Below are 15620 nucleotides of genomic sequence, written 5' to 3' on the forward strand. Positions count from 1 at the left end.
AATTTCCATATCGTGCTTTGGTTGGTCCTGCCTCTCCTGAGCCTTATACGTCTCCTCATGTCTTGTCTGCTGGCTGTCCTGTTACTAATGTAGCCCCTGACAGTTCCTTGATTCCTGTGTCACGAGTCGCCTTGGCCAACCCCCCCGCCCGCAGCTCTGCTGCTCCGCACACTTCCTCGCCCATCGTGGCTCCCCCGTCCCCCGTGTCGGCTAGTGTTGAGGACCCAGCAGCTGTTGGCTCTCCTCCTTCGTGCGCTACCTCCCTTCCCGCTATGCCCTCGCCGCTCCCCACTCCTCCTCGCACGCCGGCTGTGCCGAGTCCGTCCCCTACGTCTGTCTCGCCACCTGTTGTGCGTGCCTCGGCAGCCTCGCCTGCTTCGGCCTCTCCCATCTCGTCTTCCCCTGGTATCCCCTCTCCCATTATTTCTAATAAACATCCTATGGTTACTCGCCATAAAGATGGTGTGTCTAAGCCTCGTGTCTTAATGAACTTAAACACTGAAATTGTAGAGTCTGAACCTACTAATTTTAAACAAGCTTCTAAAGACTCACGTTGGCGTCAAGCTATGTTAGATGAATATAATGCTTTAATTAAAAATGACACATGGGAGTTGGTACCTCGCAACAATGATAAGAATTTACTTGGTTGTAAGTGGGTTTACAGGATTAAATATCATTCTGATGGTTCTGTGGAGCGGTTCAAAGCCAGACTTGTGGTTTTTGGCAATCATCAGCAGGCAGGTATTGATTACTTTGAAACCTTTAGTCCTGTTGTTAAACCTACTACTGTTCGTTTGGTGCTTACTATTGTTGTTTCTCTTAAATGGTCTATTCGTCAGTTAGATGTCAAAAATGCGTTTCTTCATGGTTTTCTAAATGAAGAGGTTTATATGCGTCAACCTCCTGGTTTTATTCATCCATCTAAATCTACTCATATTTGTCGTCTTCGTAAGTCCATTTATGGTTTGAAACAAGCTCCTAGAGCTTGGTTTTCTTAGTTTAGCAACTTCCTTTTATCTATTGGTTTCAAGTGCATCAGTTGTGACACTTCTATGTTTACTTTGAAATATAGTGGTCATCTCATTATTCTTCTCTTATATGTTGATGACATTGTCCTTACTGGTAGTAGTCCTCCTCTTGTTGCCAAATTCATTTCTGTTCTTTCTTAGGGGATCTTCATTATTTCTTAGGTGTGCAGGTTGTGCGTACTCCCTCTGGTTTATTTTTGTCTCAACATAAGTATGTCTCTGATTTACTACGTAAATTCCATCTTCATACTGTTAAACCAGTTACCACTCCTGTTGTCTCTAGAGTAACATTGTCTCTGCTTGATGGAGAACTTCTTGCTGATCCCACAGATTATCGTAGTATGGTTGGTGAATTGCAGTACTTAACTATGACTCGTCCTGATATTGCTTATGCTGTTAATATGGTGTCTCAGTTTATGCATGCTCCTCGTACTACTCACCTTCATGTTGTGAAAAGAATTTTCAGATATCTGCAGGGCACTTTGGATTATGGATTATATTTATATAGCAGCAGTTCTCCTACTGTTGTTATTGCCTATTCTGATGCAGATTGGGCAGGATGTCCAGACAGACGGCGTTCTACTACTGGATATGCTGTTTTTCTTGGGAAGAATTTAATTTCCTGGCGTTCTAAAAAGCAACCTACTGTCTCCAAATCCTCCACTGAAGCTGAATACAGGGCAGTTGCCTACACAGCTGCAGAAACTATTTGGCTCAAGCAACTTCTTGCTGACATTGGTCATTTTCTCCGTCGTCCTGTGATTGTCTATTGCGACAATGTCTATGCTACTTATCTCACTGCTAATCCAGTTCATCATGATCGTAGCAAACATATCGATGTTGACTATCACTTTGTTCGAGAAATGGTTGCCAAGGGAGGTCTTATTGTTCGACATGTTCCTACTCAGTCTCAGGTTGCAGACATTTTTTGGTTTGGATATTTACGTGAGATTAAGGTGATTGTTGATTCCCTTGCTGCTATTCAGTGTCCTGTGTCGAACCAGGATTTAGTGTAGTATACCCTTTTTGGTTTAGATCGTGATTCTGAGTACGATCATATAGTTACTACCCTCCTGCATTATCCATTCCTGATTAGTTTTGATGATTTGCGTCCCAAGTTGCTACTGCATGAACAGAGATTGATAAATTCTAAGGATGCATCTGATCCCTCATCCCATCATGCCTTACTTGCCGTTAAATCTACTGGTACTGGTTCAAGTTCCTCCTCCCATACTAATTTTAGAGGGAGAAACCAGGGAAAGAATAACAGAAACAGATGTGGTAATAATAATTGTGGGGGCAACAATGCTCGGGGTAATAATGGTGGGAATGGAGGAAACAATAATAATCGTGGCTCTGGAGGAAACAACAACAACAACAATGGTAATCGGGGACGATCAAATGGTATAAGTAAATTTTCTAACTTGTCATCCTATAGTATGCCTTGCCTAGATTATATTACTAATAATTTGTCATCTGCAGGGAGTAATTCATCAAATAGTAACAATGTTACCTCTACCCCTACTTCCGATACATGTGGTTTGTGTTGGTTTCCAGGTCACCAAGCTGCTTATTGTCCCCAGCGTTTTAATTCCAGCTTTGTTCCCTCCTCCTCAGAAAGTGTCACTCGAGCCTTAGCTACACTGTCTATTGGTGGTGAAGCTAATGACTCAGTCTGGTACCCGGATTCGGGAGCTGCATCTCACATGACTCCTCAGGATGATACGTTCTCTATTAAAACTCCTTACACTAGGTCATGTCCCTAATTTAAAGCATAATTTATTATCAGTTAACAAGTTGTGTCATGAAAATGATTGTGTTGTGAGTTTTGATAAAAATTATGTTTATGTTAAGGACCAGATAACGGGGGAAGTTCTGCTTCAGGGAACCAAGAAGCAAGGTGTCTACCCTCTTCATCCCACCATGGTCCCTCCTGAGCCTTCTGTTCTTGCTTTCCTAGCCATTAAGGAGTCTGGTGACGTGTGGCATGCTCGTCTGGGTCATACATCTTCTAGCATTTTAGGAACTTTATGTTCAAATAAATACATCACATGTACCTCTAAATTTCATGATGATTGTGTAGGATGTAAGCTAGGAAAAATACATCGTTTACCTTTTGATTCTGCTGAACATATTTCTACATATCCGTTATATAAAATTCATAGTGATCTTTGGAAATCTCCTGTTTTGTCAAATCAATTATTTCGCTATTATGTTGTGTTTGTTGATGATTTTTCACGCTATTCCTGGATTTATCCATTACGTCGAAAATCGGAAGTTTATTCAAAATTCCTTATGTTTCAAAAGATGGTTTTTTTGTTGCAAAATTAAAATATTTCAAAGTGATGGAGGAAGGGAATTTGACAATTCTCCTCTTCTTCAACATTTTTCTGACAATGGTATTATTTTTCAAAAATCTTGTCCCCGCACTCCAGCTCAAAACGGTGTTGCAGAACGCAAACATCGTTATATCATTGAAATGGCTCGTACTATGATTATTCATTCTGACTTTCCTGCGGAATTTTGGGTTGATGTATCATATACTGCCACTTACACTATCAATAGATTACCCAGCTCGGTTTTAGGGGGTGTTTCTCCTTTTGAAAAACTATTTCATCGTCCTCCTTCCTATAAATTTTTGAAAACATTTGGATGTGAATGCTTTCCTTTGTTCCTGAACTCTAAAAATCACAAACTACAACCTAAATCCAAAACTTGCGTTTTTATTGGATATGCATTGGAATATAAAGGGTATCGATGTTTTGATCCTACTACCAAGGAAGTCTACACTAGTCGTCATGTCCTCTTTCATGAACATAAAATTTCCATATCGTGCTTTTGTGGGTCCTATGTCTCCTATGCCTTATACATCGCCCTTGGTCCTTACCTTTGACTGGAATCTAACCAATGTAGCTGATGTGTCTCGTGCATCGTCTGGTTCGCCTAGCCTTGTGACTCCTTCCCCTTCCCTCGTGTTGTCCGTTAGGCCGTCCCACTCGCCTTTACGGGCCTCGGACGTGCGCGTTGCTTGCTGGCACGCGGCCTCCCCAACGCCAGCTGGTTCAGGGACGCCTTGTGCTGCCTCGCCTGCTCAGCAGCCCAGCGAGCTCTTTCGCTCGCCTACGCCCACCCCTCCTTCGAGGTCTGCTGCCCAGCGCCTAGCGAGCACAGCAGCCTCGCCTGCCCCGCAGCCTAGCTGTGTCGCCTCGTCTGCTGCCCCTTGGTCCCTCGCCTCCAGTGTCGCCTAGTCCTGCGTCCCCCCTGTCACCCCTCCTCCCTCGTCGTCTGTAGCTAACCATCCTCCGATGGTTACGCGTCTCAAAGTTGGTGTGTCAAAGCCTAAAATATTCATAAACTTAAAAACTGATATAACTGAGTTTGAACCTACTAATTTTAAACAAGCGTCTAAAGACTCACGTTTGCGTCAAGCTGTGTTAGATGAATATAATGCTTTGATTAAAAATGACACATGGGAGTTGGTACCTAGCAACTATGATAAGAATTTGCTTGGTTGTAAGTGGGTTTATAGGATTAAATATCATTCTGATGGTTCTGTGGAGCGGTTCAAAGCCAGACTCGTTGTTTTTGGCAATCATCAGCAGGCAGGTATTGATTACTTTGAAACCTTTAGTCCTGTTGTTAAACCTACTATTGTTCGCTTGGTTCTTACTATTGCTGTTTCTCTTAAATAGTCTATTCGTCAGTTAGATGTCAAAAATGTGTTTCTTCATGGTTTTCTCAATGAAGAGGTTTATATGCGGCAACCTCCGGGTTTTGTTCATCCATCTAAACCTACTCATATTTGTCGTCTTCGTAAGTCCATTTATGGTTTGAAACAAGCTCCTAGAGCTTGGTTTTCTCGGTTTAGCAACTTTCTTTTATCTATGGGTTTCAAGTGCAGCAGTTGTGACTAGGGGTGTTAATGAGCCAGGGTGGCTTGCAAACTGTTCGAGCTCGGCTCGGTCAAAGCTCGGCTCGGGAGGGCTCGACTCGAGTTCGAGATTGGCTCGTGACCTTAGCGAGCCAAGCCTGAGCCTAGTAGAGTTCGGCTCGAAAGTTCGCAAACATGTTCGTAAAATGTTTTAAGATAGGCTTTATGTAAAAAAGTATTGTCCCACATCAATAGAAAAAGTAAACGCCAACTTTGTTTTCCCTATATAATCTTATTACCCTTTCAGTTCATTATAATTCTTGTTTGATTTGTCTTATTTTATAATGTTGGACAATCAATAAATATGCAAAGCCTAGAAACTTGGATTAGCATAAAATTAATTCTTTTATTATATATAATTCTATCACCTTTCTTCTACCCATATTGGGAATATGAGGAATAATGCACAGTGTTTGTGAATTATTTAGTTAAGTTTTATAAGTCTCACATCGGTGAGACAAAAGCCAAATTTTACATCTCCAAATATAAAATGTGCATGATATGGAAAACAACTACACCCATCTCTTCTTGGTGCCCGTTGTAGAGCCTAAGTGGGTTCCTTCGTTGGGATTTTGAAAGTCCCACATTGGGGAGGAAGCAAGAGTAACAAGGGACCTTTTGTATTATATGGGCATGCATAGATAGGAGTACAATGGATGGTTTTTGGGCTTGTCATATTCAATGAAAATTAGCCTAACATCAATTATAAAGAGTTTGACAAAACATAATGTTGAGCTTATTTAGCTAAGGTTTATAAGTCCCACATCGGTGAGGCAAAACCAAAACTTCATATCTCCAACTATAAAAGGCGCATGATAGAAAAATCTAAAGCACCCATTTTTTCTTTTTCTCGCTGCTCACTATAGAGCCTAAGTGAGTTCCTTTGTTGGGATTTTAAAAGTCCCACATCGGGGAGAAAGCAAGAGTAATAATGGACCTCTTGTATTATATATGGGGTATAGATAGGAGTAGAATGTATGGTTGTTGGGCTTGCATTATTTAATGAAAATTAGCCTGACATCCATACTTATAAAAAGTTTGGCAAAACATTGGGCTATATCTAAAGTCTTGGATAATGTTAAGCTAAATTTTCTTTCAATTTTTAAAATTTTAATTTCACGAGCCAAGCATCGAGCCGAGCTTCGAGCCGAGCCGAGCTTCGAGCCGAGCCGAGCCTGGTTTTGTTCGTTTCGAGCTCGAGCCGAGCCTAAATTTTTTAGGCTTGACAAGCTTCGAGCCGAGCCGAGCTCGAACTCATTCATTCTCGAGCCGAGCCGAGCCTGGGTATGTTCGGTCTCGGTTCGGCTCGTTAACACCCCTAGTTGTGACACTTTTATGTTTACTCTGAAATATCGTGGTCATCTCATTATTCTTCTCTTATATGTTGATGACATTCTCCTTACTGGTAGTAGTCCTCCTCTTGTTGCCAAATTCATTTCTGTTCTTTCTTCTCAATTTGCTATGAAGGATTTTGGGGATCTTCATTGCTTCTTAGGTGTGCAGGTTGTGCGTACTTCCTCTGGTTTATTTTTGTCTCAAAAAAAGTATGTCTCTAATTTACTACGAAAATTCCATCTTCATACTGTTAAACCAGTTACCACTCCTGTTGTCTCTAGAGTAACATTGTATCTACTTGATGGAGAACTTTTTGCTGATCCCACAGATTATCGTAGTATGGTTGGTGCATTGCAGTACTTAACTATGACTTGTCCTGATATTGCTTATGCTATTAATATGGTGTCTCAGTTTATGCATGCTCCTCGTACTACTCACCTTCATGTTGTGAAAAAAAATTTCAGATATCTGCAGGGCACTCTGAATTATGGACTTTATTTATATAGCAGCAGCTCTCCTACTGTTGTTATTGTCTATTCTGATGCAGATTGGGCAGGATGTCCTGACACACGATGTTCTACAACTGGTTATGTTGTTTTTCTTGGGAAAAAGCAACCTACTGTCTCTAAGTCCTCCACTGAAGCTGAATACAGGGTCATTGCCTACACAGCTGCGGAAACCATTTGGCTCAAGCAACTTCTTGCTGACATATGCCATTTTCTCCGTCCTCCTATGATTGTCTATTGCGACAATGTCTCTGCTACTTATCTCACTGCTAATCTAGTTCATCATGATCGTAGCAAACATATCGATGTTGACTATCACTTTGTTCGAGAAATAGTTGACAAGGGAGGTCTTATTGCTCGACATGTTCCTACTCAGTCTCAGCACTACTACATAACTAAGCTATAACAACGCTTCAATAGCGTTGCTATAAGGTATAAAAACGTTGCAGGTTGCAGACATTTTTACTAAAGGCCTATCTACTGACTTATTTACTAAGCATCGTACCAATCTATCCGTTGTTTCACCTCGTAAAGATTGAGGGTGTATTGGATAATATTATATGTAAAGGGATAATATTATAATGTAAAGGGTAGAATGGTACTTTCATAGTTATAGGTCTGTAATGTAAACACTATATATATTGAAGCCAGATTAACTTACAACAGGTTAACACAATTATTCTCCACACTTGTACAACAAGTTCTTAAGCATGCTAATTTTGGTTTTCTTTTAGTGACATCTATTAGAATAGTACTTGCATTTTGTTTTGGCTACATTATTTTTTCTCTCAAGTGGATGAACAGTATAACGAAATTTATCATTCCTATGTTGTGTATGTCTTTTTGTTCTGTCTGTTGTGGATTAGGTGAATGATGTATTTTTTTGTATGAAAATTATTTGATTTTTGCCATTTTCTTTTCAACCTTTTATCTCTTTGGCAGACCCATTTATGAGATTTTGGAGCCTAAAGGCGAACCTACATATTAGGGCCCTAATTAGGTCCAAATTATTTCAATATTTGCCTTTTGGTCCAGACCGAAATTTTTTTTTGAAATATTGATTTTCAATCCGGATCGCGAATAATTTTCTTTTTTGGCATCACTTCTATAGAATTTTTTTTGTATTTACAGTTAACAACAATTAAAACGATCTTAAGAACAGGGGTATTACACTTTTACCTCTCAAAATTTTTGTATCATTGGTGTCGATAAGGACATGAATCTTTATTTTTAGTTAATTTAATTTTATTTAAAATAGTAAAATCTTGTCCATTTTTTCAAAAAATTGTTGCTTAGTTTAACTATGGTGACTTTCCCCCCAATTAGTTATTTCCTATATTATTATATTTTTTTTATTTTTTTTTCTATTTTTTGTCTTATGAGTTGCATATATAATAAAGATTTGTTTGATCAATAGGAAAAGTAATAAAAGGAAATAGTGAGTAATTAACAAAGGCATGAAGACAAAAGTATTGGCACTCTTACAAGTTAAACCTCTTTCCATCCATCATCCATGTAGGTAAATTTACGCCATCATTTTTTCTTTCTCTCACTGGTTTTCATAGTTTTTGTTCAAACTTTTGATCTTGAATTATGCCTTTTATTATTCTGTCTTAAATACTTATCTCTTTCATTTTCTCTATAGTAAGTTTACTTAGCTGGCTGGTTTGATCGTTCATTGCTTCACTCTTCATCCATTGTTGGTCTTCAATTTCGTATGAGAATTTTTTCTTTACTTTTGTTCTTTGTTGAATTTCTTGATTTACATTTGTTTTTTAAAACCTAAAATCATTAATTTTGTATATTTTGTTGATAATTTCCTGCTCGCTATGCGTGTTTATCTTTGTTTCGATGTTAGTTTTTTTTTTTAAACTTTTGTTCTTCTTTTGTGTCTTTGTTGGAAACTAAAGAGAAGATAAAAATGGCGGGAAAAAGTGATTATGAAGAGGAGAAAAAGCCGAAGATGGCTGAAAGAAAGTGGCAGAGAAAGCGAAAAGGGGAGGATGATAAAAATTTGAGGGCGGATGCGAAAGTTCTAATGGACCCATTTTCATTGATCACATTAATTTATTTCTACCTTCCAAGATATTTGTGGCAGCTCTATTGACTTAAATACAAGTACATGGTACCCATTTATAATGGTTACTACTTAATTTTATAATTTTCTATACTTATCTAAGAGATATTTTTTTATCTCTTATGTCTAGAGTTTTATAAATCATCACATATTATAAGATATTTTACAAGATATTTCTATACGAAATTTATTATACATTAGAAATCTAGATTTTTTCTAGATTAACTTTCAATACTCTCCCTAATATTGAAAAATCTTGTACTTCAGGCTTTCTTCAACATTTTGTCGACGCCTTTCAACTGTCATCAAGCATGATTCTTGCAGTTTTTTTTTTTTCATTTTTGTAGGCTTCCATGTCATTAATTATCCTCAACTTTGTTTCTTCTCACATCTGACAGATCTTCAATTCTTTGTGTTGGTACTCTTGTTACCAAATTGCTCCCGCCTAATATTAACTTCTTCATAATTTTTTCTCTCAAGTGGATGAACAATATAAATTATCTGTTTTTTGTCATTTTGTCTTCAACGTTTTATCTATTTGACAGACTCATTTATGAGATTTTGGAGCCTAAGGACGAACCTACGTATTAAGCCCTAATTAGGTCAAAGTTTTTTCAATGTTTGCCTTTTGGTCCAGATCAAAAAAATAAATAGTTTTTTTGTCCGCATTTTTTGAGATGTTGAGTTTCAGTCTGGATTGCGAATAATTTTCTTTTTTGGCTTTTACATCCCTTTTGTAGAAATTTTTTGTATTTGCAGTTAACAACAATTCAAACGCTCTTAAGAACAGGGGTATTACACTTTTACCTCTCAAAATTTTTGTATCATTGATGTCTACAAGGGCATTTTTAGTTAATTTAATTTTATTTAAAATAGTGAAATCTTGTCCATTTTTTTGAGTTGCATTGGTTTTTTTTCCCGATTTCAAATGGGAACAACAAAGGAAAATGAAAATATAATATAATATAATATAATATAATATAATATAATATAATATAATATAATATAATATAATATAATAATATATATAATATAATATAATATAATATAATATAATAATATAATATAATATAATATAATATAATATAATATAATATAATATAATATAATATAATATAATATAATATAATACACGGTTTTTTCACCATATACCCCTGACAAATTTTTTTTTGCACCGTATACCCTTTCAACTTTTGAAATTCACCATATACCCCTCACCTTTCGAAAAATACATCAACTTAGCCTTTTGACTAACAGAAGGCTAACGTCGTTAGTCATTAACCCCTAATCTCCCCTCTAACCCTAATTAACTACCCTAAACCTATGCCAAACCCTAACCCTAACCCTAATCCCTAATCAAATACCCTAACCCTAACCACCCCTTCACCCCTTACCCCACCCACTCCCCCACCCTTACCCGAGTAGCCCACCCACTCCCCCATTACCCCACCACCCCGAAGCCCACCCCATCCCCACCACCCTCGAAGCCCACCCCATCCCCCCACCACCCCCGAAGCCTCCCTCCCCACTCCCCCGCAGCCCCTCCCCCCACCCCTTCGCATCTCCCGACTCAAATTCCCCTCCCCTATAAACTCGCCGGAGAAGAACAAAAAAAAGCATGAAGGGGGTTCGATTTTCGCGCATCTGGGTTGCTGTAGCGGGAAGGGGGTCGCGATAGGGGAAGCGGCGGGGAGGGGGGTTCGCGCAACAGGGGAAGGGGAGGGGAGGGAGGGTTCGATTAGCAGCAGGGAAAGGGAAGGGGGTCCGCGCAGCAGGCGCAGGGGAGGGGGGGTTCGATTAGCAGCAGAGAAAGGGAAGGGGGTTCGCGCAGCAGGCGCAGGGGAGGGGGTTCGATTAGCGGCAGGGATGGGAGGGGGGTTCACGCAGCAGGCGCAGGTGAGGGGAGGAGGGTCAGCGGGGGAAGGGTGGTGGTGGTGGTGGTGGTGGTGAGGGAAGGGGAGGGGGAGGGGGTCAGCGGGTTAAGGGGAAGGGTGGTGGTGGTGACGGGGGAAGGGGAGGGGGTCAGCGGGGGAAAAAGGCAGGTGGTGGTGGTGACGGGTGGTGGTGGTGACGGAGTGGTGGTGAGGGGGTGGTGGTGCAGTGGGGTAAGGGGTGGTTAGGTTTAGGGCCCAAATTAGTGGATAGGGTTAGGGCCCAAGTTAGTGTATTAGATTAGGGTTAGGGTTAGGGTTAGAATTAGGGTTTGATTTAGGTTAGTTAATTAGGATTAGGGGAGGATTAGTGCCAAATGAGTAACGGAAGTCTAACACCGTTAGTCATAAGGGCATGCTGATGTATTTTTTGGAACGTGAAGGGTATATGGTGAATTTGGAAACTTGCGAGGGTATACGGTGCAAAAACAATTTGTCAGGGGTATATGGTGAAAAAATCGTATAATATAATATAATATAATATAATATAATATAATATAATATAATATAATATAAAATATAATATAATATAATATAATATAATATAATATAATATAATATAATATAATATAATATAATATAATATAATATAATATAATATTGCTGCCTCCGTCCCTAAATAGATTGTCCTTTTCTTTTGGGCACAAGTATTAAGAAAAAAGAATGTGGTGGACTTTAGTTGTATTAAATAGTAATTGAAAATAGAAGTTGGTACACTTTTTATAAATTGTTTATTCAGGAAAGAATGTGGGTCGAATTATGAAAGTTAACTTCATCTTCACGTGAAATGGAAAAACTGATACAAAATTCCCACCAAATAAATTTTCCAACAAATGTTCTCTGGTGCTACTTTTTTGCAGCCAAAAGTTTGACATTCACTTAAATCCCACTTTTATTGTTTGGGGCCAAGAGGTGAGAGTACTTTTTAGATAAAAAAATTTACAGTGGCGCAATATAAAAAGAGAAATATGGTGGAGCCAAAAATTTAAAATTCAAATCTTTATTGAGAAATTTGTACAGCTTACATTATACAGAAATCACTATAAATACCCAACATTTATTACAACCATAAACACAATCAATGCTTATACAACTTCAACTAAAAGAAAGAGAAAAAAGTGTCTCCCAAAATAAATTTGAAGAGTACAATATCAGAGAAAAATAGAGGGGTTGGGGATGTAAAAAGGGAGTAACTTTTAGTTTTTTTTCAAGAAAATATAACCTCACAGAGAGTTTTTATCATTGAGGTTTTAGGATTTCCTGATTACCCTTTAAAAGATATGAGAAATCAATGGAATATGAGTTTCTAATTAAGCATCCTAATTTCACACTCGATTATTTTGAGTAGCTTAATTTAGCCTCTTCAAAAAAAAATCAAGGAAATTAGGTTCCATAATTAGCCATCTCAAGAAAATAGTTGATCTTTTCAAATTTCTACGTGGCATAACAAGGAAATGGGACATAAGGAACTCACCAATGATCAAAGGAGACATCTGGTTGAATTTTTGCTTCAACAAAGTCCTCATGGAAATGTACAACGAGGTGGCTTCAAATTAGCAATAACAAAGTTCGATCAAGATCTGCAGAAGGCAAGTTTACAACATATGGAAAAGAGCATACCATTGCAAGGTGTGTGGCATGCCCATTGACGTTAACTCATTGAAAGGGAGATGTGGAAGGAAGGGCTTGAATTTTGATTTTCAACAAATTGTTGAAGTTCCATTGCAGAAACGAACCTCAATTAGATCACTTGCAATTGCCTTAGGAGCATCAAAGTCCTCCATTCACAGGTTAGTCAAAAGGGGTTTAATCAAGAGACATTCCAATGCCATAAAACCCACTTTAACATATCACAATAAGAAACAAAGACTAATTTTTTGCATGCATAGTTTAAGGACAGATTCTACACCTTCAGATCCCCTTTCTAGAGAAATGTTTAACACTATTCATGTTGATGAAAAGTGGTTTTACATCACAAAATGCAAGGACACTTACTACCTTCTCCCACATGAAAAACAACCTTATAGAGTTATAGGCATACCAAAAGTAAACGTTTCATATCAAAGGTCATGTTTCCTGCGGCAGTTGCAAGACCAAGGTTCAATGTAGCAGGAGAATGTACTTTTGACGGGAAATTAGGAATATTTCCTTTTGTGCATTGGGTGGCAGTAAAGAGGAAAAGTGACAACAGACCTCGAGGCACATTAGAGTTGAAGCCAATCACTAAAGTGAACAGAGTAGGGTACTAAAATTGCTCATAGAGAAGTTGTTGCCATCAATTGTAGCAAATTGGCCAGGGTTAGGGCAAGGGACAATTTACAATTCAACAAGACAACGCGAGGCCACACATTGATGGTGCTGATGTGGAGTTTCGTAACGCAGTAGATGAGCTGAATTTAGACTTACAACTAATTAACCGACCCCCCAATAGTCTAGATATGAATATCCTAGATTTGGGATCTTTTAGGGCCATTCAATCTTTGAAGGATCAAACCTCCCCCAAAAACTTTGAACAACTTGCTGCAAATTGTCAAGAAGCTTTCAATTCAATACTCCCCAATTCACTCAACTCTGTTTTCCTAACACTACAGTTATGCATGATAGAGATTATGAAGGTAAGAGGAGGCAATAATTACAATCAAATCTATGTAGGAAAGCAAAGATTAGAAAGAATAGGACAACTTCCCATTACATTCAACCCCTCTCCAACTTTGGTGCAAGAGTGTGTGTTCTACTTACAGAACATAAATGAGTAATGCAACGACCATGTGTTGTAGCGACTGAGTAATTTTTTGGGTGAACAATTTGTGAATTTTTTGGACAGTTGCTAATGTAAAAATCATGTATTTGAAGCCAATTATGCAACTTTTTGGTAAGCAAATTGGAAACTTATGTACTCATGGATATATTAATGGAATTTAATTTTTTTGCTATTGATTATGTGATGTACATCATGGATATATTAATGGAGCTTACCGAATGCATATTATACCCACACAAAAGTAATAAAAATTTAGTAAAAATGAAAGTATAAAGTTAAAAAAAAACATGAGCCAAAAAGAAACATCATATACAAGGTTTATGAAATTATCCACATACATTGATGAAAACTATAGGAAAATGAAGGAGCATGTGGCATCAAGTAGTTAGCAGAGCACATGAAAATTAGCATGCATGTTATCCCACAATACGAATCAAACAAAATGAAGTTCATATCAACCACATGTAGTTATCTTCAACATGTTATACAAAAAAATACAGAACACCATATCCCACACAAAACAAAATTCATATCAAGCACAGAGTACCATTTTAATTAGATAATAAAATTCGAAACTTATCTTCCTCCTTTTTTTGGGTTTGTATTTTGGAAGGTACACTTTTACCAGTTCCTCGCAATATTCATGTAGTTCCCTTGTATGGAGATCTTTCAAGGGTGTCAAGAACAATTGATTCCTCTCATTTGTTTAAATTCGGAAACTTATCTGAAAATGGTGATAAATTTTCAAATCTAGCCACCAAATCATCACTTGATGGTAATTTTTTAGCCTTAGGAGTTTTAACTTCCTTTATGGATCCCAAAATAATCTCCTTTGCTACTGAACTTGCACAATCAGTGAGTTGAACTTCCCTTTCAAGTACATCAACCCATGAGTCAAAAGAATCATCCTCAACTACAACCCACAATTGAGAATTGGAATAATCGTGGAATTCGGAAGACCAATTTTCCATTTCCACAAAATTAAATAGGTTTTGATGAGAGAAAGAGAGAAGAACTTGGAAGTTTGCTAAACAAAAATGGCGAGAGAGAGAAAGAAGATGAAAAGTTGCAGATCAGATAGAAACGACAAGAGAGAAAGAAGGTTCCACATTTTTTAACTAAAAGGGTTGGGTAAATAAACGAGGTGGGATCCATTGCTCATTAAACTATTATTATACCTGTTGATGGGGAAGTGGGTTATATTATAAAAAAAAAGTAAAATAATATTTTAATTAGTGGACCCATACCAAATAAGAAAATGGGTAATCTATATGGGACAAACATAAATGGAAAAATGGACACTCTATTAGGAACGGAGGGAGTATAACATAACATAACATAACATAACATAACATAACATAACATAACATAACATAACATAACATAACATAACATAACATAACATAACATAACATAACATAACATAACATAACATAACATAACATAACATAACATAACAAACATAACATAACATAACATAACATAACATAACATAACATAACATAACATAACATAACATAACATAACATAACATAACATAACATAACATAACATAACTTAACATAACATAACATAACCTAACATAACATAATATAAGAATATAATATAATATAATATTTTTTTTAATAAAGGCAAGGAAAACAAGGTTAGGAGACCCTCTGCACGAGGGGAGCTCCAACCTTATCATTTACAAGGATGGAATGAAGAGCTGAATGAGTATAATTTTCAATACAAAAACTAGAATCTATGAGGTGTTTAACATTAGCAATCCAATCTGTTGCTTTGTTTGCTTTCCCGAAAGATATGTCGAATAGTCCAAGAAGAAAAAGAGCGGAGAGAAGTCTTAATACCCTAAATGATGTGGGCGATCTGCCAAGGGGGGGGGGCAGATGCCTTTGATAGAGTTGATAACCATGAGGTTATCTCCTTCGATGTGAAGATGAGTAATAACATTTTGAATAGCTAGCCTAACGCCATGCTGAAGGGTTGTAACTTCTGCCAACGAAACTGAAGATGTACCAAGATTTAAGGTTGCGGCTTTAAGTAGGTTG

This window comes from Beta vulgaris, chromosome 1 (assembly GCF_026745355.1).
Source record: "Beta vulgaris subsp. vulgaris cultivar EL10 chromosome 1, EL10.2, whole genome shotgun sequence".
In the NCBI taxonomy this organism is placed as follows: domain Eukaryota; kingdom Viridiplantae; phylum Streptophyta; class Magnoliopsida; order Caryophyllales; family Amaranthaceae; genus Beta; species Beta vulgaris.